The sequence below is a fragment of the Equus przewalskii genome, chromosome 29 (assembly GCF_037783145.1).
Source record: "Equus przewalskii isolate Varuska chromosome 29, EquPr2, whole genome shotgun sequence".
In the NCBI taxonomy this organism is placed as follows: domain Eukaryota; kingdom Metazoa; phylum Chordata; class Mammalia; order Perissodactyla; family Equidae; genus Equus; species Equus przewalskii.
Window position 1 is genome coordinate 20,261,405 of NC_091859.1, and position 26,935 is coordinate 20,288,339.

Below are 26,935 nucleotides of genomic sequence, written 5' to 3' on the forward strand. Positions count from 1 at the left end.
TGACTTCTCACTCAAAAGCTCCTATATATAAGAAAAAGTTAAAACACTCAGGCATATCAAGTCTCTACACAATCAGCCCCAATCTACCTTGTTGAGTCTAATTTCCTACCACCTGCCAGGAATATCCCACTCCAGCTATCCCCTGAACAAATACGCACATGACACCTTTGTTCACGCAGCTTCTGTCTTGGTTTGTGAATCCTACACTAATGAAAATAGATCATAGCATGGCCTGTAATCACTAACTGTTCTCTACTTCTGTGATGATTGGATATGCATAGGCTTAAATGCAATAGTTTGATCAAATATTGGAAAGAACTTCTTGACTCAAAAGTTATGAGTCCCTGGGTTGCCTGTGCCAATAGCCTTTTTCAGAATTTTCTCCTGTAGGAATATTTAAGAATCACAGAAAACAATCTGCTTACTTGTGTGAGTCTTACCAGGGTCAGAATGAATTTTATATCTGTTATTAAGTATTCTGCACATGTATTCAGTTCTCCAGTTCAGTAGTAATCAATTTATCAATGATAATCTTGATGAATATAGTTATGGTAGTCCTCCAAACACATATCTAGCATCACAGATAGATAGGCATGATAAAACAATTCTTTCTCTGACCTTCAAAAGTGGTTCCAACATTCTATATTCAGGGTCACAAAGAAACAACTATTTTTTAAACTAATGATACAAGGAGGCTTTTAGCTAAAATCAGAAAACCCAACTCAATTACCTTAAACACTGTGGAAAATGTATTATCTATCTCTCCTATCAAGAAATTTGAAGACGGTCTTCCACTTCCAGTAACAGAGGACTAGGTGATCTGAATCAAGCCTCCTGCTAAGGACAACAAGAAAATCTCGATACATATTTCGACAACCTGCTGGAAGACATTATAAACCTAACAAGAGAATAAATATTCACTGAGATGGGAACAGGGGAGGAAGTGGATGCAGAAAGATAAGACTGGCATTAGGGACCACCTTTCCCCTGGAGGCATCTACTAGTTCCAGAGAGGTGGCTGGGAGACTGAATGTCTTCTGACAGTCCTCAAAAAAAAAGATGGGACCAGCAAGGAGACGAGAAGCCCTGGTGAACACCCTTCATTTTGGATAGAGACTTTAAAGGCTGTCTCTTAGGAAAAGGAGAATTCAGAAGAAAAATGAAAGCAATTTTACAAATAAATATGTAACATTAAAAAAATCTTTTTTGACTTTTCCAAAAAAGACAAAAGAAAAAATATTTATTGTTATGGACTTTTGCCAAGTCCACAGGAAGATAAGGGAACATGAATTAAAGCCACAAGAAACAAGAGACAACAGACACACGAGGATCTATTAGAGTTATCAGACAAGGATTCCAAAAGTTTTGTATTATTATCATGTACAAGGCAACAGAAAACAGGGGTGAGAATTCTGTGAGAGAAGTAGAAATCATAAAAAGAAACCAATGAAAACTAAACAGAAAAATACGATTACCAAAATTAAGAGCTCAATGAGCAGGTATAACAGCCCAGATTAGATATAGTTTAAGAAGAAATTGGAAGGTAAGTTAAAAGAATACACTCAAGATAAAGTAGAAAGAGAAATAGGATAGAAAATACAAAAAAGAAGGAAAGAAATACAGAAAATAAAGTTAAGATGTCATTCTAACAGACATGCAGTTGGAGTCCCAGAAGGAAAGGAGAGAGAGAATAGAGAACCAATACCTGCAAAAAAAAAAAAAAAAAAGGTTGACAACTTTCCCAAACTAATGAAAGATATCAAATATGAGATTCAAAAACTCCTACAAACCTCAAGCACATACATAAAAAGAAATCCATACCTAGGCACATCACATTACAATAGATAAAAACCAAAAACAAAGGGAACATCTTAAAATCAGCCAGAAAGAGACAAAGTGCCTTCAAATTAGCAACAAAAAGAACTGATTTCAACAATGAAAGTCAGAATACAATATAATATTACCTTTACAGTGATAAAAGAAAATACCCGCCAAACTTACATTCTATAAATATAGCAAAAAAGTATCTTTCAAGAATGATGGTAAAATACAGATTTTCAGACAAACAAAACTAATTCATCCCAGAAGATGCACACTAAAAGAAACAGTAATCCTTCATACACAAGGAAAATAATCTTAGATGTGAACTTGACATAGCATAAATAAAGGAAGATAAATGAAAATTGTAAATATGTGCATAATTCAGAAATTCAACATTGACTACATAAAATAATATCGTGTGGGATTTTAACATATATAGGCAAAATAAATGATACAAATGGCATATAGGTCAGTAGAGGTAGAATCACGTGATGTAGAGTCTTTGCACTATACAGGAAAAGCCTGAAAAGTATCAATTAATATTACACTTTGATAAGTCAAAGATGCGTATTGAGATCTCCAGGAAATGAGTTGGTAAACTATAGCCAATGGGCCAAATTTGGCCTGCAGTCTTTTGTTGTATGGCCCCAAGCTAAGAACATTATCTCCCTTTTTGAGTTTTAAAAAAAAAAAAAAATGAATGAACACAGATGCAAAAGTCCTCAACAAAATATTAGCAAATCACATCCAACAATGTATAAAAAGAATTATATCACCATGACCAAGTAAAATTTATTCCAGGCATGCAAGACTGGTTCAACATTCAAAACATCAACTAATGGGGGCGAGCCCAGTGACATAGTGGTTAAGTACATGTTCTCCACTTCAGTGGCCTGAGGTTTGCAGGTTCAGATCCCCGACATGGACTCAGCACCGCTCATCTAGCCACGCTGTGCCAGCATCCCACATGAACTAGAGGAAGACTGGCACAGATGTTAGCTCAGCAACAATCTTTCTCAAGCAAAAAGAGGAAGATTGGCAACAGATGTCAGCTCAGGGCCAGGGCCAGTCTTACACACATACACACACACAAAAATCAATGTAATCCATTACATCAATAAGCTAAAGCAGAAAACCCTAATGTAAACTATGGACTATGGGTGATAATGATATGTCAATGTAGGTTCATCTATTTTAACAAATTTACCATTCTGCTGTGGGTTGTTAGTAATGGAGGAGGTTGTGCATGTGTAGGGGCAAGCAGGGGGTATATGGCAAGCCTCTGTACTTTCTGTTAAAATAGTTCTAAAAAAGAAAAGAAGAAAGGAATGGAGAGAGGGAAGGAAGGTAAGAATATAGGACACAAACCAGACATTGTCTCAAGAGCATAAACTATTTACCGTCTGACTCTTCATAATAAATGTTTGCTGATCCTTTCTCTAAGATAACCATTAAAGAATGCTAAAAGGGTGGAAAAATTAAAATTACTCAAACACTCTACAATAGGGTTTCTCAACCTCTGTACTATTGATATTTTAGATCAGAGAATTCTTTTGTTGAGGGGAGCTATCCTGTACATGGTAGGGTATTTAGTAACATTTAGATGCCATTAGCACCAGTAAAGGTCTCTGCATCTTGCCAAAGAGTACTGTAGGGGACAAAAATCACCCCCTGCCGTTCCTTTGAGAACTACCTCTCCACTGAGAATTTCACCTGAAAGCAAGCAAGCAGGAAGATGAGACGAAACATAAAACAAGTAGGAAAATAGAAACAGTTAATACAGTAGATGTATACAAATATATCAGTGTTTACATTAAAGTGCTTAAATCAATGTTACGAAGAAATTTAAAAGAAAATATAACCCAACTTTATGCCTTTTTTACAACATATTTTTAAAACACAAAGGCACAGAAAGGTAGAAAGGGAAAAGATAATGCAATCAAAAGAGAGATGGAAGAACTCTATTAATATAAGATAAAGTTGTTTTCAAGGCAAAAAAAACCACTACTAGAGATGAAGAAAGATATCCATAATGACAAAAAGTTAAATACACCAGAAAGATGCAACAATTTTAGTTTATATACACTAAATATATAAGGCAGCAGTGGTCAGAACTACAAGGAAAACAGACAAATTCATAATCATAGGGGGAGAATTAAACCACTATTCTTGGTAACAACACAACTAACCAACCTAATCTAGCTGACACATATAGAGAATGATACCCAATAACTATATAAAATACACATTCCTTATAAGCATATATGTAACATTATTAAATATTGATCACACACTGAGTCTTAAGAAAAACTCAAAAATTTTAAAAGATCAAAATTATACAGAATATGTTTTCCGACCACAATGCAACTAAACTAAAACTCAAGACGAAACGGTAACTGGAAAAGCTACACCTGCTTAAGAAGTAAGAATACATTTCTAAATAATTTATGAATCAAAGAAAAGGTCACAATAGAAATTAGAAAATATCTAGAACCAAATGAAAACTCATATTACATCTTTTTTTTTTTTTTAAAGATTTTATTTTTTCCTTTTTCTCCCCAAAGCCCCCAAGTACATAGTTGTATATTCTTCGTTGTGGGTCCTTCTAGTTGTAGCATGTGGGACGCTGCCTCAGCGTGGTTTGATGAGCAGTGCCATGTCCGTGCCCAGGATTCGAACCAACGAAACACTGGGCTGCCTGCAGCGGAGCGCACAGACTTAACCACTCAGCCACGGGGCCAGCCCCATTACATCTTTTTTTTTAAGGATTTTATTTTTTTTTCTTTTTCTCCCCAAAGCCCCCGGGTACATAATTGTGTATTTTTAGTTGTGGGTCCTTTCAGTTGCAGCATGTGGGACGCCACCTCAGCATGGCTTGATGAGTGGTGCCATCTCCGCGCTCAGGATCCGAACCGGCGAAAACCTGGGCTGCCAAGACAGAGCGCGCAAACTTAACCACTCGGCCAAGGGGCCAGCCCCACAATATTACATCTTAAAATCTGTGGGACAAAGACTTTGGCTTCAAGGAAGATGGAGCATATTTAATCCCAGTAATACAACTGAAAGTCTTGAACATTATATATATGAAATAGATAACATGACTGAAAAATAGAGAGTAGAAGGCAAATCAGCTAAGGACCTCAGGATATAAGAATCAACACAGTGATGAGTTCCCTGGGTTTTCTTCTTCCCTCATATATGCCCAACTTGGAGCTGAAGAAGCTGCCAATGGGTTCAGACCAAAAAAAAGCCTTAACAAAAGCCTGCTCTCTAGCCAAAGTAAGAAAGGGAAGTTTAGCAAGACAAAAAATTTTTAGACAATAACAATCTACTCCAGGCAAATAGTACAGAAAAAACTGTGGCTCCACCCTCATCCACACAAGAAAAGGCCAAGTGAGGAGGCCCAGGTTATAAAGAGGTACCCCAATATCCTGCCCGGATGATATACAAGAAAGCCAAGTAGGAAGTTGGGAATTTCATCCCCACCGAGCAGTTATAAAGCCCCATGCTTCTGCCGTGTCAGTAGAGACACATGGGAAACCAGAACTTTCACCCCCACCAGTAGTAAGGAAGAGCACCTCTCTCACCCTGCTAAAGTGCTGTCAGAGAAGGCCTAGTGGACAATTAGGACTGACACCATCACTCAGCAGTAACAAGGCTACCCTTTCCAGAACATGAGTGGAGATCACATGAGGAGCCAGAACTCCACAGGACCCAGCAATAATGATGATCTCCCCAACTCGGGTGCCAACAGTGGCCAGTTTGGGAACCTGGACTTCTATCCCCAGCTGGCAACAATGGAGTAACATTTTTCCCTTTGCCCTATCAGAGTGATGTCAGACAAAGCCAGTTAAAACAGAAGGTTTAAATATGATCCAGAGTCTCACAAGATAATACTCCAAATGTCCAGGTTTCAAGAGAAAATCACTAGTCATACCAAGAATAAGGAAGATTTCAAATTGAATGGAAAAATAAAACTGATAGACACCAACAGTGAGATGACAGAGATATTAATGTGACAAAGCTTTTAAAGAAATCATGAAGAAAATGTTTCAATGAGCAATCACAAACAAGCTTGAAATAAATGAAAGCAGAGAAAGTCACAGCAAAGAAATACAAGTCTCAGCAAAGAAGAGAAGATATAAAGAAAAACCAAGTGGACATTTTAGAACTGAGAAACACAATGACCAAAATAAAAATCTAAGTAGATGAGCTCAATAGCAGAAATGGAGAGGAAAGAGAGAAAATAATTAATGAACTAGAAGACAGAACAATAGAAATTACTCTACCTGAATAACAGACAGAAAATAGACATAAAAAATAAATAAGAGATGCTCAGGGACTTGTGGGGCTAAAACATCTACTATTCATGTCATCAGAGTATGATTCCATTTACATGAAATATCCAAAATAGGTAAATCCATACAGAAAGCAAGCAGACTGGTGGTGGCCAGGGGCTGGGGGGAGAGGAAAATAGGGAGTGACCCTAAATAGGTACACACTTTACTTTGGGGGTGATAAAATGCTTTGGACTAAATAGAGGCAGTAGTTGTACAACATTGTGAATATACTAAGTGCCACTGAACTACACACTTTAAAACAGTTGATTTTAGGGGCCAGCCCTGTGGCCGAATGGTTAAGTTCTCATGCTCTGCTTTGGTGGCCCAGGGTTTTACCAGTTCGGATCCTGGGTGTGGACCTAGTACCACTCATCAAGCCATGCTGAGTGGTGTCTCACATAGCAGATCCAGAAGGACCTACAACTAGAATATACAACTACGTACTCGGGAGCTTTGGGGAGAAGAAGAAAAAAAAAGAGAGAAGATTGGCAACAGATGTTAGCTCAGGCACCAAAAAAAAACCCCAAAAACCATCCAGTTAATTTTATGTCATATGACTTTTACTCCCCCCAAAAAATGAAACTTAGCAAACTAGGAATTGAAAGGCACATCAATTTGATAAAAAGTGTATATAAAAAGAAAACAGTGAACACCATGCTTGACTTTAAAACTTCAATGATTTCCTTTGAGAATGTGATCAAGACAAAGATGTCCATTATCACCAATTTTATTCAACATTGTACTGAAGATCTGAAACAAGACAAAGGTATAAAAGGTAAAAAAAAAAAACCTGAAAAAGGAAAAATAAACTTTCTTTATATACAGCTGTTCTGATTGTGTATGTAGAAAATCCAAAAGAATTTACAGAGAAATCACTAGAAGATTGCTAGAAAGATCAATATACAAAAATTAATTCCATTCTATATACCAGTAACAAAATATTTTAAAGATATTCTTAACACTAGCATTGAAAAATAGCAAATACCTAGGCAAAAAGATGTGCAAACTATTACATGGAAAAAATATGGCTAACCATTACAGAAACTAAAAGACCTAAGTAAATAGAGATAATATACCAAGTGTACAGAGTGGAAAACAACATTCTAAAGTTATAAATTCTCCCCCAAACTGACCTATAGATGATGCAATACCAATCAATATGCAAACAGGTAGCACTGTGTGTGTGTGAAATTTAACATGACGATTCAAAAACTTACATGGAAATATAAAAGGCCAACAACAGCAGAAACAACTTTAAAGAACAAAATAGGAGAATGTTATATACTGGACATCAAGACTTACTATAAAATAAATCTACAGTAATTAAGATGGTATAGCATTGACTTAATTACAGACAAAGAGATCAACAACACAATACAGCCCAGAAACATTTAATTTAGAACAGTTTTGCTGAACAGTAAGGAAAAGAAAGTCTTCAATAAAAGATGGATGCTAGAACAACCAGATGACGTTATGGAAAAAAAGAAACCTAGGCTCAACTTTATTATTACGCACTAAAATTAATTCTAGTTAGAATGAAGATCTGAACGTGAAAAGCAAAAGAACAAAGTTGCTAGAATATAGGAGAATATCTTCACTAACTCAAGGCAGGAAAAGAATATACTAGAAACTCTAAAAGGAAACTCCCTGATAAATAATGAGACTGAGCACTTTTTCTTTGTTTACAGTCCATTTGGATATCCTCTTCTGTAAAATATCTATTTTATGTTTAATCTTTTGCACATTTTTTCCCTATTGATTTGTCTTTTTAGTGTACTAATGTGTAGGAATACTTTATAAAATTAAAATCACAATAAGAAAACCAAAAAGACTGACCATTACAATTTTGGAAAGGATGGGAGGCAATAGTTTGTAGTATAAATTGGCATATCCACCTTGGAAAAAAACAAGCATTATCTACTAACGTTAAAGAAATGCATATACTGACTCAGCATTTCCTCTACTTGATATACACCCAACTGAAATGTGAATACAATTGGACCAAGAGATTTCTGTTGAAACAATACTGTTAATAGTAATATTGGAATAATAGTAATATTATTCCCAACTGAAACTTAAAAATAAGCCAAATGTCCATTAACACCTGAAAAAACAAATTGTGGTATAATGGAACTAACACTGATGGCAATGAAAATAAGCCACAGATATACTCTACATAAGTAACTATCACAAACATATGGTGCAAAAGAAAAAAGCCAGACACAAAAGACAACAAACTAAATTTTCCAAACATATAAAGTTCAGAAAAAACTTAAAACAGGCAAAATTACAGTATTTAGAGCATACATGCTTAGGTTTACTTAGGTTGTAAAACTGTAAAGGAAGGAAGTGATTAACATCAAAGTTAGAATAGTGTTACCTGAAGAAGGCTGGCAGTGTTCTACTTCTTAATCTTTGTTGTGGTTACATAGGGGTTTGCTTTGTAAATCACGCAGATAGACAGTTTCTGTGCACTTTTCTGTATGTATGTTATAATTCACAATTTTTTAAGAGGATTAATTTTGAATTTTAAAATTTTTAAATTCAAAATTTTAAGTTTTCATTCAAAAATTAGTCTCAGTTTCAGCAAGGACCCTGGTCTTCTCCATCCTTTTGCCAACACATTCTGTTGGCTTAATTGTCCTCATGGCTGTGAGGATACCACAGTTTTAAACATCACACAGATACACAGTAACACTCAGAAAAAGGACCATTTCTTCTACCAGTTCTCTTTTTTTGTTTACAGTCTTTTTGTTTTTAAGGTAAAATTTACATAGAATGAAATGTGCCAATTTTAAGTACACAATTCCATGAGTTCACAAAGGAAGAACCCAAGGGTATTCCATTGTTTAAATATATCACACTTTGTTTATCCATTCTCTTACTGATGGCCATTTGGATTGTTTCTGGTTATTAATTATTAGCTATTAGATTATTAAGTTGTTTCTGGAATTAAATTCATAATATATTAGTTATGAATAAAGCTGCTATGAACATTCTTTTACAAGACATTGTGGACATGTTTTCAGTTGAGGAGAAGAGTAAATATACAAGAGTAGAAGTGCTGAATCATGGAATATATCTTTAACTTCATAAGAAACTGACAAATCTTTTTGCAAAGTGGTTGTACCATTTTCCATTTCAACAAACAACATTTGCTCCACATTTTTGTCAACATTAGCCGTTGTCAGTTGTTAAAAGACAAACTGAGGCACATTAACATTTTTAAGAGTTTATTTGAGCATACATCCATTCCAACAGGGCAGCACCAAAGTGGTTAGGGACACTCCACCAACAGGAGCTAATAGAGAAGTTTTCATAAAGAAGATGTGGAAGCAAAGCAAGGAAACGATTTGACTGTCTATAGCCTAAGGAGCTGCCTTATTTGGAAAAGTCTAGTTGGCTGTGATTGGTTGTTGTTATTTCCTCAGATTTCAGTTCATTGATTCTGGCTTAGGCTTTGATTTGCTCACACAGGCTACCGAGGCATTAGAACCACCTTAGTCTAATGGCCTCCTTGTTTATTGGTCTTTTAAATTTTAGCCAATGTAGGGGATGTAAAGTGATATCACATTGTGGGGGGTTTTTTTGCTTTTTCTCCTCAAATCTCCCCAGTACCTAGTTGTATATTCTAGTTATGGGTCCCTCTAGTTGTGGCTTGTGGGACGCCACCTCAATGTGACCTGACAAGCGGTGCCACGTCCACGTCCAGGATCCCAACCGGTGAAACCCTGGGCCGACAAAGCAGAGCGCAGGAACTTAACCACTCGGCCATGGGCCGGCCCCACAATGTGGTGTTTTTTTTTTTTTTTTTTTAAGATTTTTTTATTTTTTCCTTTTTCTCCCCAAAGCCCCCCAGTACATAGTTGTGTATTCTTCGTTGTGGGTCCTTCTAGTTGTGGCATGTGGGACGCTGCCTCAGCGTGGTCTGATGAGCAGTGCCATGTCCGCGCCCAGGATTCGAACTAACAAAACACTGGGCCGCCTGCAGCGGAGCGCGCGAACTTAACCACTCGGCCACGGGGCCAGGCCCCCAAAATGTGGTTTTAATTTGCACTTCCCTGAAGCACTTTTTCATTATTTAATGGCCATTCATAGATCGTCTTAATCCATGAAAAAATCTTTGCTTTAAGAACCATCACAACAAAACATGTTTACTTTGCAGCTGGTAAATGGTAGACAGCTATTTGTATATTAGGAAGGAAAACAAATTTTAAAATTTATCTCAGTGCACTCACTACTTGTGCCTTCCTGAGCACACACTGCAATTTTCCACCTCCATATTTTTGCAAATACTAACTTCCTTGCCCTGAAGGCCTTTTCCATCCCTCTGCACCCTGATCTAATGAATTCCTAGTCAGCCTTCAAAACCCTGCTCAGGAATGCATTACTTCCTCCAGGAAGTACTTCCTGACTGTCTCAAACATATATAGGTAATTATTCTGTCTTTTATCTTGTATATTAGTATATGGAACGCATCCAGCGTAACTTCCTCCAGAGCAAGAAACATGTCTTACTCATCTTTATAACCCAATACGTAAAACACACACAGGCACATATTAGCTCAAAAGTATTAAATGAATATGTTCACCATTCTAATTCCACTTTAGCCTCAATTCACTTTTTTCATCCATATTCAGTAACTGAGGCTTCCAGACTGCACTGGGCTGAATGCTGACGCAAAAAGAGATATGTCACTTCCTAATCTCTGTAACCTATGAATATTACCTCACACGGTAGAAGTGTGATTAAATTAAGGATCTTAAAAGGAAGATTTTATCCTGGATTATATGGGTGGACTCTAAATATAATCACATGTATTCCTATAAGAGAGAGGCAGAGGGAGTTTTGAGACTGAAGAGGAAGCAATGTGACCAAGAAGGCAGAGATTAGAGAGAGAGAGCACAAGCCAAGGAATGCCTGGAGCCACAAGAAGCTGGAAGAAGCAAGGAAAGGATTCTCCAATAGAGCCTTTGGAAGGAATATGGCCCTTGATTTCAGACTTCTGCTTTCCAAACTGAGGAATAAATTTTCGTTGTTTCAAGCCACCCAGTACGTGGTGATTTGTTACAGTAGCCACAGGTAATTAACACACTGGCTTTCTCTTTAGTCTATTTATTCATAATGAATTTTACCCAAACTCAAAATTTCTATCACAATTTTAAATTCCTACCATGGTCAGGCTTTTCTGATTTCAACCAGTCAATACACATGTATCAATTACTCACAGAACATCTAAATACGTATTAGGCACTTGAACTATACAATAAAAGAAACAATCCCTATTGTGCAGTTTACTAAATAAACTCATAATGCAAATATTTAAAAGTATATAATTCAAACTGTATTAAAAAAACAGTGAAACATTATTTTGATCAGCCTGTTAATCAGTGAGCACTTATTAGATGGACTAGTCTCTGTGAAAGACTCAGCACAACCCTTCTCCAAATACTTCATCTTCCTCTCATTGCAACTATCACTATCACATAACCACACCCATATGTCTCTGCCACCAATTCTTCTGACCAGTCCCAGCTCTACAGACCTACACATGACATTTTCTTTGGAACAGGAGCTGTACTTCTTAAGCAGAGGTAGATGTGCCCAAAAGGATGGTAATTCAGAATATTCTAAAAGCACAGCTGCTGATGCTCATGGAAAGCTTCCAAAACACATTCCATTAAAAAGCACATGCTATGCCTTTGAACATTTCAAAACAATGCTTTAAATACAACATGCCCCCAAAGTGAACGCTGTTTTTTAAAAATAACATTAAAAGTCTAGGGAGAACCTATATCAGGCATTCCTTACTTAAAAACAAAACATTAGAAATGAATTTCTTTAAAATCCAGAGAGAATCCTATACTAGTCACCCAAATAGCCTTTGGATGGCCATCCCAGGGTGTCTTGTATACAAAAAATGTCACAACTTGACACCCTGCCAAAACCTGAAGTGCAGCTGGGAGCAGACCCTTCAAAGCCGTGGTAAGGTGCCAGGCCCCATAATTGTGATTTAGAAAGAAACGGGAGGACAAGGAAAGAGGAAGGGAAGAAGATATGTATTAGAGTGGTTAGCAATCAACCACCAAGCACTCTGAATTAAAATGTTATTCTATTCTTATAATTGCACTGTCTGCCTCCACACAGCTTAATTCTCACAAAAGAATTCTGGAAAGTAGGATATAGTAACCAGCCAACCTCAAATGCTTAGAATTATAAAACTCTGAAAAGTTGTGATCTGAAAGACAAAGATGACTCTTGTCTAAATCATACTTCAAATTCATTTTAATGTTTCTTAGTGTAGGCTCTATTATAAGATGAGGACTTTCCAAAAGATTTATGAGGCTTTAATGCCTTTGTGAGTTGTAGAGTCTTCTTTGCTCACATTCCTACATTCCTCCTGAAACAGAAAAGGCTACCATATGGCTCCTAACACAAAATGAAGGATGTCTACTGATTCAATAACATATCCTGGAAATTATTTATTTTTTAAACAAATCCTGACCATATTATTTCCATGAGATTTATGCCTTAGTCTGAAAAACTAAATAAAAGAAAAAACCTAATAAGAGTTCAACTGGTATTTTTACTGAAGTTAACATAAGCAACCTCCTTTTCATCTTTGAGAAAATCTGCCAGAAAAAAAAACATAAAATTTTCAGAGCCAGAAAAGGGAGATAAATAAAAGCCATCCTCAAGACATACAGGTTAATTTTAAAATCATTTATCTTTTAAAAAAAACAGGGCAATTAAACAACCAGTATTTACTAGTGGCTACTGCACTATATCTGCTGAGTGGTCACTTACACTAAGAGGGCTTTGAGATACAGAAATATGCAGACCATCAAGTCAAGCAGACTTCTTAGCAAGGAAGAGCTCATCCATATTCAGAGGACTATGGCTATTTTCTAAGTGCCTACTACATACCAGACACTTTGCTGGGTACAGGGATACAGAAATAAATAAAAGAAAATTCTTGCCCCCATGGAGTTCTTGGTGGTCAAGAAAATTTTATACATGTTAATCAACGAGTGCTGAATGAACAAGGATTAGAGAAAATTAAAGATTTATTTAAATCCTTTTTGTACTTTAAAAATTCATAAAAGTATGTGCATATATGACCTATTCAAAATGATAAGTGAATTCAGAAAGTTTTAAAACTACAAAGCATAGTAATATATTTATAGGTAGTACAGGTGCACAGGAGAGGCAGGCCTTATTCTGCTAGAGAAACTGTTAGGGAAGACTTCACAAAGAGCGTAATCCTGGTCTAAAACAAAGGAAGGGATGCAGGGAAGAAACATCCAGTACAAAGGCATGGAGATGGAAGAGAAGAACACAAGGGGAGGCGGGGGAGGGATGGAAGGAAGCAGATCAGCCTGCAGAGATGAGGTAGGGCCTTAAAGGCACTGTGCAGAAGACTGGAGCATATCCTGAGGTCTAGGAGAGCCAAGGAAAGGTTTTAAGCTTGTGGATGGATGACAGACAGCACAGGATGGTTTCAGATTTGCACTTCAGAAAAATAACTAGGTTACCCAAGGTGTGGGGAATAGATTCGGGGTGGGGGTGGGGTGGCTTACAAAGAGTTAAGAGGAAAGATCAAAAGTAGAGAAACGGAAATAAAAAATCAAGGAAAGAAATGATGAAGGCCCGAACTAAAATAGTGGCAGCAGGTAGTCCACAGAGAACAGTCCTGAAAACGAATATAGAGGTAGAAGGAACAGGAGTTAGTAGTTAGATATTGACAACTCTCTCCCTCAAAAAAAGAAAAACTATTTTAATGTCACTAGTTTAAAGGCCAACCAGGAAATCAGGACAGAGGACAGTTAAACAAAAGAAAACAAAAGTAAAACAGAATCAGTTAGAGTAGAAGAAAGATTGTAATCTTGTTTCAAAGATTACAATTACTTCAAGCACTCATCCTCCAGAGGAACAAAGAATCAAGCACAGGGACCTCTGCAAGAGCAGTTTAGTAAATGCAAATAGTATCATAGTAAAACACTCAAAATGTCTATCTTTCTTCCACAGGGATTTCATCAGCAGAGAGGTAAACTCTAAGGCTGGCTCTGTCAGGAACAAAGATATAAAATAAGTATTTGGTTTCTTAAATGTCCACCTGCTGTTGTTCCTCCTCATTCTTTCCTTCAAACAATCATCTCTATAGCAACACACAAGAAATTTGTGGGTGGAAAGCATATGCTTTTGCAAAACTATGAGAACTCAAAAACATGAGCTACTTTATTTTTTTCCTTTAATACAAGAGATATACAATATATCTTGAGACAACTGCAAAATATGAAACAGAAAAAAATAGACTTAAAAGCACAAGGAAATGTAAAAATTGGTATTGCACATGTTTACTTAGAAATTCTTTTTATAGGTTACAATGACACCTTGTGGTAAGACTTTTTAAATTAGATAAGTTATTTTGGAAAATATTTTTACAGCAGATATATAATAAAACTGATTTAGAAAATAGGAAAGACCAAGACCACAGCGCTGAGGTGCTATGAACAGGTACAATAATCTATTTGGAAAATTAAGGGCAAGATACCAAACTTTTAAAAATGTCACAATATTAGGTAGGCAAATGCACCTTATAAACTGTAAACATAAAGTATTATATACTATTCCCTTCACTTGAGCTAAAATTATTAGTATGAAGTTTTTTAAAATCATGTAAAAAGAAACTACTTTCATTACCTGGGGCAAAATTTGGGGCAGTCCCTTTACATGAGAATATTGACACATGGTTTATAAACTATGAAAATAATTTTATGTCATTACTCCTTTCTTACCAATTAAACACAATACATAATACCATATTAAAATTTTCAACCTTGATTAATCCAATAATTAAGAGAATAACTAACAATTATCTTTCATCAAGAGTTTACTATGTTTACTAAAGTATGCCAAATAAACGCTAGCAAACGTAAAGAAAAGTTAATGATGCAGTTTGCACACAATCAAATCTCTTTATGAATCTCTTTCAAATGTTCTTCCCTTTAGCATCTACAACACCGCAATCTCTTCTAATCTCTCGGACCCTTCTCTTCTCCCTTAATTGTTCCCTTTCTCTCCCTCGTCATGAGAAATCTTTGGTCTGTTGCTCCAGCCCTATAAAATAAAGTCAATGCCTCTCTCACAGCTTCACTTATTATATTTGAATGACACTCAAATTTACACCCACGTTCCTAACCTCTCTCTCAGCTCATAACTCCCACTCTACTCACATGTCCCATCTACAATGGAAGTTCAAGATAACAAGCATTAAACTCATTAACTTCAAATTTTCTACCTGTCTCCTTAAAAAAAAAATCAATTATCACTACCCTCCCCTTATTTCTTAGTACATAACTCTTCCCCATCTCCTGTTAGTAATAAATTATTAATCCTGCTGATTCTTCTTCATCTGTCTGTTGATTTTAACCATTCTTCTTCATTTCCAGAGCCATCACCCTCTAGTGCAAAATCTCAAATATTTTACACTTGGTTTATTTTAACAGAAGCCTCCTAAACAGTGTCCCAGATTTTGATCTTTCCTCATCCTTACACAGCCTATAAATATTCACCAAGGCAATCTTTCTCGTACACAGTTTTCATCCTTCTAACTTCTATTGTAATCGATTCTATTGTTTACTGGATCAAATCTAAATTTTTTAGTGGAACTCAAAACCCTGCATTAGCCAACTTCCTACACAAAATGTAAACATTTCATTTTGCTGTCCCCACAGGGCCTCTTTGCCAGAGACAATTAATTTTCCTTTCCAGTTCCTCACAGACATGTTGATTAATCTTGCCTTCACAATTTTGCTCATATTAGTTGTGCCAAATTGAAATAACTTTTAAATCTTTTCAATTAATCCACAAATCAAGATCAGAATCAAACTGAAAACCTTACAGTGAGAAGAATCATGGAACTATTTTCAGAGTTTATAGTCACTCTTTTTTTTTTTTTTTTTTTTGAGGAAGATTAGCCCTAACTGCTGCCAATCCTCCTCTTTTTGCTGAGGAAGACTGGCCCTGAGCTAACATCCATGCCCATCTTCCTCTACTTTATATGTGGGATGCCTACCACAGCATAGCTTGCCAAGCAGTGCCATGTCTGCACCCAGGATCTGAACCAGCAAACCCCAGGCCACAGAAGCGGAATGCGCACACTTAACTACTGTGCCACCAGGCCAGCCCCTATAGTCACTCTTAAAGTGAATGTAAAAAATAGCTTCTGCTCTTCTTTTTGCTCCATAGGTTTCTGCCTTCCTTGTGCTTGCCTAAGGATATTTAATTCTATATTCTAGTACATCTGCATTTTTCCCCTCTAGTGCTTTATAACTATGTAAACTCTCTTTCCAAAGGAACTATGAGTTCCTCAAAGGGAAAACTACAATCTTCTAATTTTTGGTCATCTCCATAGCTCCCACTTCCAGTTAATAGTTAATAACAGAAAAATTATCCACAAAACGTCTGTGGTATGAATCCTACTTTCTCATAGGCTTACAATGTAATTTCAGAAAAAGCTTGAGGAAGGATATCACCAAGAACATTGTTTGTTAATCAATTATGCATGCCTTGATAGTTATCCATCAAGATATTTCTGGGTCAAAAAAAAAATTCTGGGAAACAGTCTGGTAATCAAAAGCCTTAAAAATGAACATATCCTTTGATCTCACAGTTCCACATGTAGGAATTAATCCTAAGAAACTAATCAGAGATGTGCAGAAACACTTATCAGGGATATTCTTCATTCATCATTCAATAAACGTTTATTGAGTACATTACAAAGGCCAGGTAGGAGTGGAAGATAGAATCAGGTCACTGCTTTCATGGTGCTGGCATCATAGTGCTGTTTATATGGAAAAAGAGCCTATAAAAAAGCATCTTTAATAGCAAGACATACCATATTCATGGATTGGGTTACTCATTATTGTTAATGAAACCAGCTCAACACAAGGTTGACATAAGGGAAGCCATACTGTAGAAAAGAGACCACGTCGTAACTTTGAATGACCTCTGACTACTAACCCAGCTGGATTTGCACCCTCCAGGAGGTCCACCTGCTCTGTGCATATATCTCCCCTGCTAGTGCATATATCTCCCAGCTACAAAAAGATAACTTCATTCTTTTGAGTTCTTTAGGAATGTGATGACCTCCCAAACAGAAAGTCTATGTTGATGGCCATCATCAATGAAAACCGAAAGATCTGGTGTGGCAACTCCCAGTGTATAACACGAGAGAGCCAACATTCCTAACCCTCTCCCCTATAACCCACTGACCTATATAACTGCTTCAAGAGTCTGTGGCCCCCTTAAGATGCTTCTTTTGGACAGTAGCTGGCCATCTTCCCTCTTGCTGGCAAGCTGTAATAAAATGCCCTTTCTCTACCACCATCTTGCCTCTTGATGACTGGCTTTTGTCTTGCTGCGAGCAGAGCAGATTGTGCCCTTTGTGCAGTAATATTAAGATGTTAATTTCTCCCAAACTCAATGCAATGCCACTCAAAATCCCAGCAGACTTTTTAAAAAAGAAATTAACAAGCTGATTCTAAAATTTATATGGACAAACAAAGGACCTGGAATAGCTAAACAACTTGGAAAAAGAACAAAATTGGAGAACTTGCACTACTTCATGACTTACTAAAATGCTACAGAAATCAAAATTGTGTAGCATTAGTGCCAAGATAGACACAAATCCATTAAAAAGAGAGTAGAGTTCAGAAATAGACCCAAACATATAGATAGTCAACTGATTTGTGATAAAGATGTAAAGCCAATTCAAGGGAGAAAAAACAGTCTTTTCAACAAATGGTCCCGGGAGAACTGCCTATCCATATGCAAAAAAATGAACTTCAAATCATACCTCACACCATACTCAAAAATTGACTCAAATGTATACATAAAGACAAAACATAAAACTATAAAACTCTTAGAAGGAAATACAGGAGAAAAATCATTTTGATCATGGGTTAGGTAAAGATTTCTTAGATACAACACTAAAAGCACAATCCATGAAAAAAAAACCTGACAAACTGGACTTCAAGAACTTCCACTCTTTAAAAGACACTAACGCAAATGAAAAGACAAGCAAGACTGGAGGAAAATTTTAAAAATCATATATTGATAAAGGACTTGCATCCAGAATACATAAAGAATTCTCAAAACTAAATAATAAAACAAACAACTCAATTTAACAAAACAAGAAAAAACAGGCAAAAGATTTGAACAGGCACTTCACCAAATAAGATACACAGATGTTAAATAAATACTTGAAAAGATGTTAAATATCATTAGTTATTTGTGATGCAAAAATTAAAAACACAAGGCAATACTAGTATACACGTATTAGAATGGCTAAAATGTAAAAGGCTGACTATACCAAGTACTGACTACAATGAGGAAGAACTGGACCTGTCAATCTACTGGTGGAAACGTAAAATGGGAAAACACTTTGGCAGTTTCTTAAAAACTAATCATATACCTACCATGTAATCCAGCCATTTCATTTATAGGTATTTACCCAAACGAAATGAAAGCACATGTCCATACAAACACTTGTACACAAATGTTCACAGCAACTTTATTTATAAAACTGAAACATAGGTCCATCAAGAGGTGAATGGATAAACAAATTGTGATATATCCATACAATGGAACACTAATCAGTAATAAAAAGGAATGCATTAACATGGGTAAATCTCAAAATAATTATGCTGAGTGTAAAAATCTAGATCAGAAAGAGTACGTTATATAATTCCATTTATATAAAATTCTAGGAAATTCAAACCAATAATAGCGACAGAAAGCAGATCAGTTCTTGCCTAGAAACAGGAAAGAGTCAGCGATGGGCAGGGGTAGGAGCAGGAGGGAAGGATCACAAAGGGGCATGAGAAAACCTCCAGGGGCAATGGATATATTTAATACTTTGATTGTGGTCACAGTTTTACAGGTGTATACATATATCAAAACTTAAATTGTTTACTTTTAAAAATGTACAATTTGTTATTTATCAATTATATTCAATAAAGGTGTTTTTAAAAATAAACATCATGAACTTTAGGGAAAAAATCTTTCCTAAAAGCAACTCTAGGCCCAGATGATGTCACAGTTAAATTTTTCTTTAAAAAAATATGTTATTGAAGAGTATTTAATAACATTGGAAAATGTTTGTTATAGAAGTGGAAAAAGCAGATTATAAAATACTCTATGCTGTATAATCCTTATTTTGTAAAAAGCACTTTGAAATTACAGATTATGTCTTAGTCTTCTTTATACCCACAATAGCTGGAATATGGCAGGTAGTCAATAAACACTTGTTGAATGAATGGTAAAGCAGTTTCTTCCACTTATCAGAAGGAGAGGGAAAGCAAGAAATTGCATAGGGCTTGGGATCCCAAACACCTTATAATTCAATGCTTCAGGAAAATCAACAAGTACACTTGGAGTGACTAAAAAATGTCTAATATTGTGCAAAGGATTATGAGCAATATAAAAGAAGTGTGGGGGGCCAGAAAGCTCTCTTTAAATAATTCAATGAAAGTATGATGACAATGACAAAGGATTGAACATCTCAAAAAGGAGATAGAAATTGTTTTTAAAAACGGAACTCTGAAGTCAAAAAGTATAACTATTGAAATAAAAAACTCACTGGAGGGGCTAAACACCAGACTTGAGATGACAGAAGAAAGAAGCAATGAATCTGTAGATCAGCAGAAAACATCTAGTCTGAAGAAGAGAGAGAAAAAAAACTGAAGAGAAATGAACAGAACTTCATAAATCTGTGGGACAATACGAAGTCTATTGACATACATGAAATGAGAGTTCAGAAGAAGTGGAAAGGGGCAGGAAAAAATCTGAATAATGGATGAAAACATCACAAATTTGATGAAAAACATTAAGCTCAGCAAATGCAACACAAAGAGATCAAGACCAAGATACACCATAGTCAAACTGCTGAGAGACAAAAAAAAAATCTTAAAAGGAGCAAGAGAAAAATGATGTATCAGATACAGGGGAACAATAATATGATTAACAAGCGGCATCCCATCAGAAATAATGATGTCAGGAAAAAAACAACTTAAATACAGAAAAAGATTAACAAAAAAAGCTCTCAACTAAGAATTCTATACTCAGCAAAACTGTCCTTCAAAAATGACAATGAAATAGACATTCCAGATAAACAAAGACTGAGAGAATTTGTTGCTATCAGACATGTCTTATAAGAAATACTAAAGGAAAACCTTCTGGCTGAAAAAAGGTCACACCAGAAAGCAACAAATTCACAGGAAGAATAAAAGCATGCCACAAACTGTAACTATATAGGTAAATACAAAAGACTAAACATATAATTGTTTGCATTTCTTTTCTTTACTTCTTTTAAAGAAATAAGATTGCAGGGGCTGGCCTGGTGGTGTAGTAGTTAAGTCCATGCACTCTGTTTCAACAGCCCAGGGTTCGCTGGTTCAGATCCTAGGCACAGACCTATACACCACTCACCAAGCCATGCTGTGGCAGCATCCCACATACAAAATAGAGGAAGACTGGCACAGATGTTAGCTCAGTTACAATTTTCCTCAGGTGGGAAAGAAAAAGAGGAAGATTAGCAACAGATGTTAGCTCAACACCATCTGCCTCACCAAAAAAAAAAAGAAAGAAGACTGCATAAAGCAATAACCAAAGGATTGTGGTGTTGGGTTTATAATATGCATAGCTGTAATATACGTGATGATAGCACAAAAAAGGAAGAGGAAAAGCATATAGGAGCAAAATTTCTATAATTTACCAGAATTAATTTAGCATTTTTCTGAAGGAGACTATAATAAGTTAAAATGCATATTAGAATCCCTAGAGCAACCACTATGAAAATAACATTACAGTAAAAAATCAAAAACAAAGGAATTAAAATGTACACTAAAAAATATTTAACACAAAATCAGGAAAAGAGGAAAAAATGAGACAAATAGAAAACAACAAAACAGCAGATGTAAATCCAACAATACCAACAATTACATTAAATGTGCATGGACTAAATATTCCCATTCGAAAGGTAGAGAATGTAAGACTGCACTAAAAAAAAACAAGACCCAATTATATGCTGTCTACGAGAGACACATCTTAGATTCAAAGACATAAATATGTTAAAACCAAAAGGGTAGAAAAGAAAATACACCATGCAAACGGTAACCATAAAAAAAACTAGGTTGCCATGACAACTCATGATTGCCATGTACAGTATGTTCAGAGTTAGATAACTCCTCATTGTAAACAAGCTGTGTTAACTGCCCAGGGTAACTCTTATAAATCAACCTAACGTTTGTAAAAAAAAAAAAAAAACAAAAAAACTAGGGTAGCTATAGTACCAAGATAAAATAAAATTTAAGACAATAAATATTACTAAAGACTAATAAGGAAATTTCATAACGATAAGATGATCAGTACATCAGGAAGATAAAACAATTATACCTGTATATGGATCTAACAACAGAACTCCAAAAGACATGAAGCAAAAAGTGGAGGTAATTAAAAAGAGATATAGACAATTCAACAAAAGTAGTTGTAAAGTACAATCACTGATAGAACACAGCAGAAAATCTGCAAGGATATAAAGGACTTACCAACACTATCAATGAACCTAATGTAACTAACAGGACACCCCAAAATTGCAGAATACACATTCTTTTCAAACACAAATTAAACATTCTCCATGATACACCATATGCTGGGCCACAAAACAAGTCTCAAGAAATTCAAAAATATTGAAATCATTAAAAGTGCATTATCTAATCACAATGAAATTAGAGATCCATAACAGAAAGAAATCTGAGAACAGTCCCAAATATTGGTAAATTCAACAACACACTTCTAAATAACCCACGGATCAAATAAATCACAAGGAAAAGTTTTTAAATATATTTTGAATTGGATGAAAACAAAAGAAGCATATCAAAATGTATGGAATGTAGTTAAAGCAGTGCTTAGAGGAAATTTTACAGCTTTAAACGCATGTCAGAGAAGAAGAAAGGTCTCAAATCAATAATCTAACCTTCCAGCTTAGGAAACTAAGTGGGGGAAAAAGCACACTACGCCCAAAGCAAGAAGAAGAAAGGGAAAAAATAATATTAGAGTGGAAAACAATGGAATAGAAAATAGAAAAGTCAATGACATAAAAAGTTGGTTCTTTGAAAAGACCAACAAAATTGAGAAACTCTCAGTTAGATTCACCAAGAAGAGAAAAAGATATAAATTACACAATAAAGAATGAAAGAGGGAACATCATTACTAACCTTGCAATAATTTTTAAAACTATAAAAAATATGAACTTTATATCAACAAATTACACTTATATAAATGGACAAATTCCTAGAAACACCAAAGTTATCAAAACTCAAGAAGAAACAGAAAATCTGAATAGAACTATAACAAGTGAGGAATATGAACTAGTAAGTAAAAATCTTCCCACAAAGAAAAGCCCAGGTCCACATAGCTTTACTGATGAATGCTATCAAATAAGGAAGTAACAGCAATCCTTTGGAAACTATTTCAGAAAAAAACAGAGAAGGAAAAACCATGCAACTGCTTCTATGAGGCCAGCGTTGCCCTGATACCAAAGCTAGACAAAGGCATCAAGAGAAAAGAAACCAACTGACTAATATCCCTCATGAACAGACACAAAATTCCTTAACAAAATTTAGGAAAACCAAATTCAGCAACAAGAATAAAAGATTATACAGCCTAACTAAGTGAAAATCATCCCAGGAAAACAGGGTTGGGTTAACTTCTGAAAATCAATTAATGTAATATACCACACTAATAGAATAAAGGGAAAAAAACATATGATCATCTCATTGGATGCAGGGGAAAAAACCTGACAAAATCCAACACCCACTCATGATGAAAAACTCTCAACAAACTAGGAACATAAGAACATTTTCTCAACCTAATAAATGATATCTACAGAAAACTTAGAGCTAACATCATACTTAACAGTTGAAATCTGCATAATTTTCCCTTAAGACTAAGAGCAAAGCAATGCATGCTTAACACTTCCATTCAACATCTTACTGGAGTGCCTAGCCAATGCAATAAGGCAAAAATGAGTGACAGAATGTATTAACATTCAAATTGGAAAGAAAGAATTGTTTTTTTAATAGACACAATCACCTATGTAGAAACAATATACAAAAGTTGCATTTCTATATGCTAGTAACGAACAATCTAAAAATCAAATTATGAACACTCCATTCCCAACAATATCATCAAATCTCAGGAATAAATTTAACAAAAGAAGTGCAAGATTTATATATTGAAAACTAAAGGGGCCAGCCCAGTGGCTCAGTGGTTAAGTGGGCACATTCCATTTTGGCGGCCCGGGTTTCGCCAGTTCAGATCCCGGTTGTGGACATGGCACCACTTGGCAGGGCATGCTGTGGCAGGCGTCCCACATATAAACTAGAGGAAGATGGGCACGGATGTTAGCTCAGGGCCAGTCTTCCTCAGCAAAAAGAGGAGGATTAGCAGCAGATGTTAGCTCAGGGATAATCTTCCTCAAATAAATAAATAAATAAATAAATAAATGAAAATAAAAATAAATAATGTTTAAAAAAAGAAAACTAAAAACACTGTTGAGAGAAAGATCTAAATAATGGAGAAACATTACATGCGCATGGATTGAAAGACTCAATTAAGTTAGCAATTCTTCCCACATTGATTTATGGATTCAATGCAAACTCTATCAAAGCACAGCAAGTATTTTTTGTAGAAACTGACAAACTGATCCTAAATTTTACAGGTAAATGGAAAAGATCTAGAATCACTTTTGAAAAAGTCAAATTTACACTACCCATTTTGAAATTTCCTGTAACACTACAGTAATCAAGACAGTGTGGTATTGGAGTAAGGCCATGAATACAGATAAACGGAACAGAATTGAGACTCTAGAAATAAACTTTTACATTATAGGCAACTGATTTTTTTTTACAAAGGTACCAATACAATTTAAGGGGAAAAAATAGCCTTTTTAACAAATGGTACTAGGACAACTTGGCATCCACTTGGCACAAAAAATAAAAGAACTCAGACCTTTTCTTACCCCATACACAAAGTTAATTGAATCTGGATCCTAGATCTAAAGGGAGGAGCTAAAAGAAAACACAGGAGAAAAATCTTTGTGACCTTGGATTAGGCAAAAAGTTCCTGAACACAACATCAAAAGCATAAACCATAAAAGAAAAAAATGATAAATTTGATTTGATTAAAAACTTTTGCACTTCAAAGACACCAGTTAAGAAAAAATAAGCCACAAACTGGGAGAAAGTCTTGGTAAACAGATAGAAAAGTTTTTATTCAGAATATATAAAGAATTTTTACAATCCAATTGTAAGACAAAAAACCAGCTACAAGACGGGTAAGACTTCAACAGACATTCCACCAAAGACTTATAAATGGCTAACAAGCATATGGAAAGCTCAACATCATTTATGTTTAGGGAAATGCAAATTAAAATCACAATGAGACACTACTAGACACCCAGTAAGAATAGTATAAATCAAAAAGACAGATGATACCAAGTGCTGATGAGAACGTGAAGAAACTGGAACATTTGCACATTTCTGGTAGGAATGAAATTGGTATAGTCACTTTCGAAAACATTTTGGCAGTTTCTTAAAAGGTTAAAAACAAACTCTGAACTATTGACTCACAACACTTTTAACACCAAATGTGTGGGGTTTTTCCTCATACCAACCAATTCTCCAACTTTTTCCAGTTCTCTATCCACTGAGTGTCCTAAAATTTAACTAACTCTGACACCAACTATCCAGATTTAGTGCAGACCCCACAAGTTATGGGCTCAGTCCCACATAACTGCTCCCACTTCAAACACCAGTCACAAGTCCCAGGCTGCCAACTGCACTTCTGACCAACTGGCTATAAATCAGGGGTTCCCATAACCCCCTCCCCAGGTTTCATAATTTGCTAAAATGGCTCACAGAACTCAAGAAAACAGTTTACTTACTATTACTGATTTATTATTAAGGATATAACTGAGGAACAGCCAAATGGAAGAGACAGGCATAGTACAAAGTATGGGGGAAGGGGTGCAGTTTCCATGCCCTCTATCTGGGAGTGCCACTCTCCTAGCCCCTGTGTTCATCTATTCAGAAGCTCTTGGAATCACATTGTTCAAGAGTTTTCATAGAGGTCTAGTTTCCCTCCTTGCTTCCCAGAGGTCAGTGGGTATGGCTGAAAGTTCCAACTCTCTCATCCGTTGCTCTTTCTGGTGACCAGCCCTATCTGAGGCTAGCTAGGGACCCCTCCTAAGTCACTTCACCAGCATATGCTTATGTCTGATCAAAAGGGGCTCATTATGAATAACCAAAGCCACTCCTTACCACCCAGGGAATCACAAGGGTTTTAGGAGCTCAGCATCAGCAACCAGGGACAAAGACCAAATATATCATACCCTCAACTTTACCATCCAACTCAGCAATTTCACTCCTAGGACTCTATCCAATGGAGATGTGGGGGGGGTTGGAATTGGCAACCCCAAGATATGTCTCTTTGGCATGAGGATTATTTTGGGCTGGTTGCTTTTAAAAACTGCAGCCATGAGAGAAACTCTGAAACATACAAGTTACCCTTGGTAAGAGATATTTATATTTGTAAGGGAAATCTCCATCTGTAAAGGTGTCTCCCTCTCTACCAGAAAGAAGGGGGGATGACTTTATCTCTAAAAACTCTTATCAATGCAGAAGGCAAGGACTTAAATCTTCATATTAACCTTAGTCTTGTTTACTGTACTTTTCAGGTAATCTCCCATAACTGACTCCCCCAACCCCCAACATCCTCCTTTGTAGCTGAAGATGGTATTTAAGATGAGAACCTCTGCCATTTTGGTGAGTTGCTCAGTTTTCCTGAGTGTCTCCCATGTATACACGTTATAAAGCTTTGTTTAATTTTCTCCTGTTATTCTGCATGTGAATTTAATTCGTAGCCTAGTCAGAAGGACCTAGAGTGAGTAGAGGAAATGTCTTCCTCCCATACAGTTGAAAACATATGTTCACGCAAAGACTTACACAAATCTTCATGGCAGCATTATTCATAAGAGCAAAAAAGTGGAAACAATCCAAATGGCCATCAACTGATGAATGAATAAAATATGACATATCTATACAAGAGAATACTATGCAGCAATAAAAAACAACACAATACTGCTACATGGATGAACATCAAAATATTAAGTGAAAGAAGCCAGGGGCAAAAGACTACTATATTTTTTATTCCATTTATATGAAACACCCAGAAAGACAAATTTATAGAGACAGAAAGCAGATAAGTGGTTGGCTGGGGTGGTAGTTGAACTGACTGCAAACAAGCTTGAGAGAATTCGGGGAAGGGAGCATTACTGAAAATGTTCTTAAATTGCCTTGCAATGGTTGTACAACTCTATATATTTACTAAAAAATCACTGAATTGTATGCTTACAATGAATGATTTCTCTTTTGTTTTTTTTTTTACGGGCAGCTCTTCCTTCCAGAGCAAGTCCTGGGTCTTTACCCAGGATCCAACTAGACTGAAAAGAAGTCCACTTTTAATAGCTTTCTTTCTTTGTTTTTTTTCAAGATTGGCCCTGAGTTAACATCTGTTGCCACTCTTCCTCTTTTTTTTTCCTCCCCAAAGCCCCAGTACATAGTTGTATATCCTAGTTGTAGGTCACTCTAGTTCTTCTATGTGGGATGCCACCATAGCATGGCTTGATGAGTGGTGCGTAGGTCCGCGCC

At 36.0% G+C, this 26,935-nt stretch overlaps 1 protein-coding gene across 3 annotated transcripts in view; it reads right to left on the bottom strand.

Annotated features, from left to right (window-relative positions):
• Nucleotides 1-26,935, bottom strand: part of CEP83 (centrosomal protein 83) — a 106,690-nt gene that overhangs the window by 73,587 nt on the left and 6,168 nt on the right. Inside the window, exon 2 of one of the 3 annotated variants that reach the window (XM_008514407.2) lies at nucleotides 731-834. The exons of the other annotated variants lie outside the window; for them this stretch is intronic. The gene's annotated coding sequence lies outside the window, so the exon portion shown is untranslated. The remainder of the gene's footprint in view (nucleotides 1-730; nucleotides 835-26,935) is intronic. 3 annotated transcript variants of the gene reach the window in all.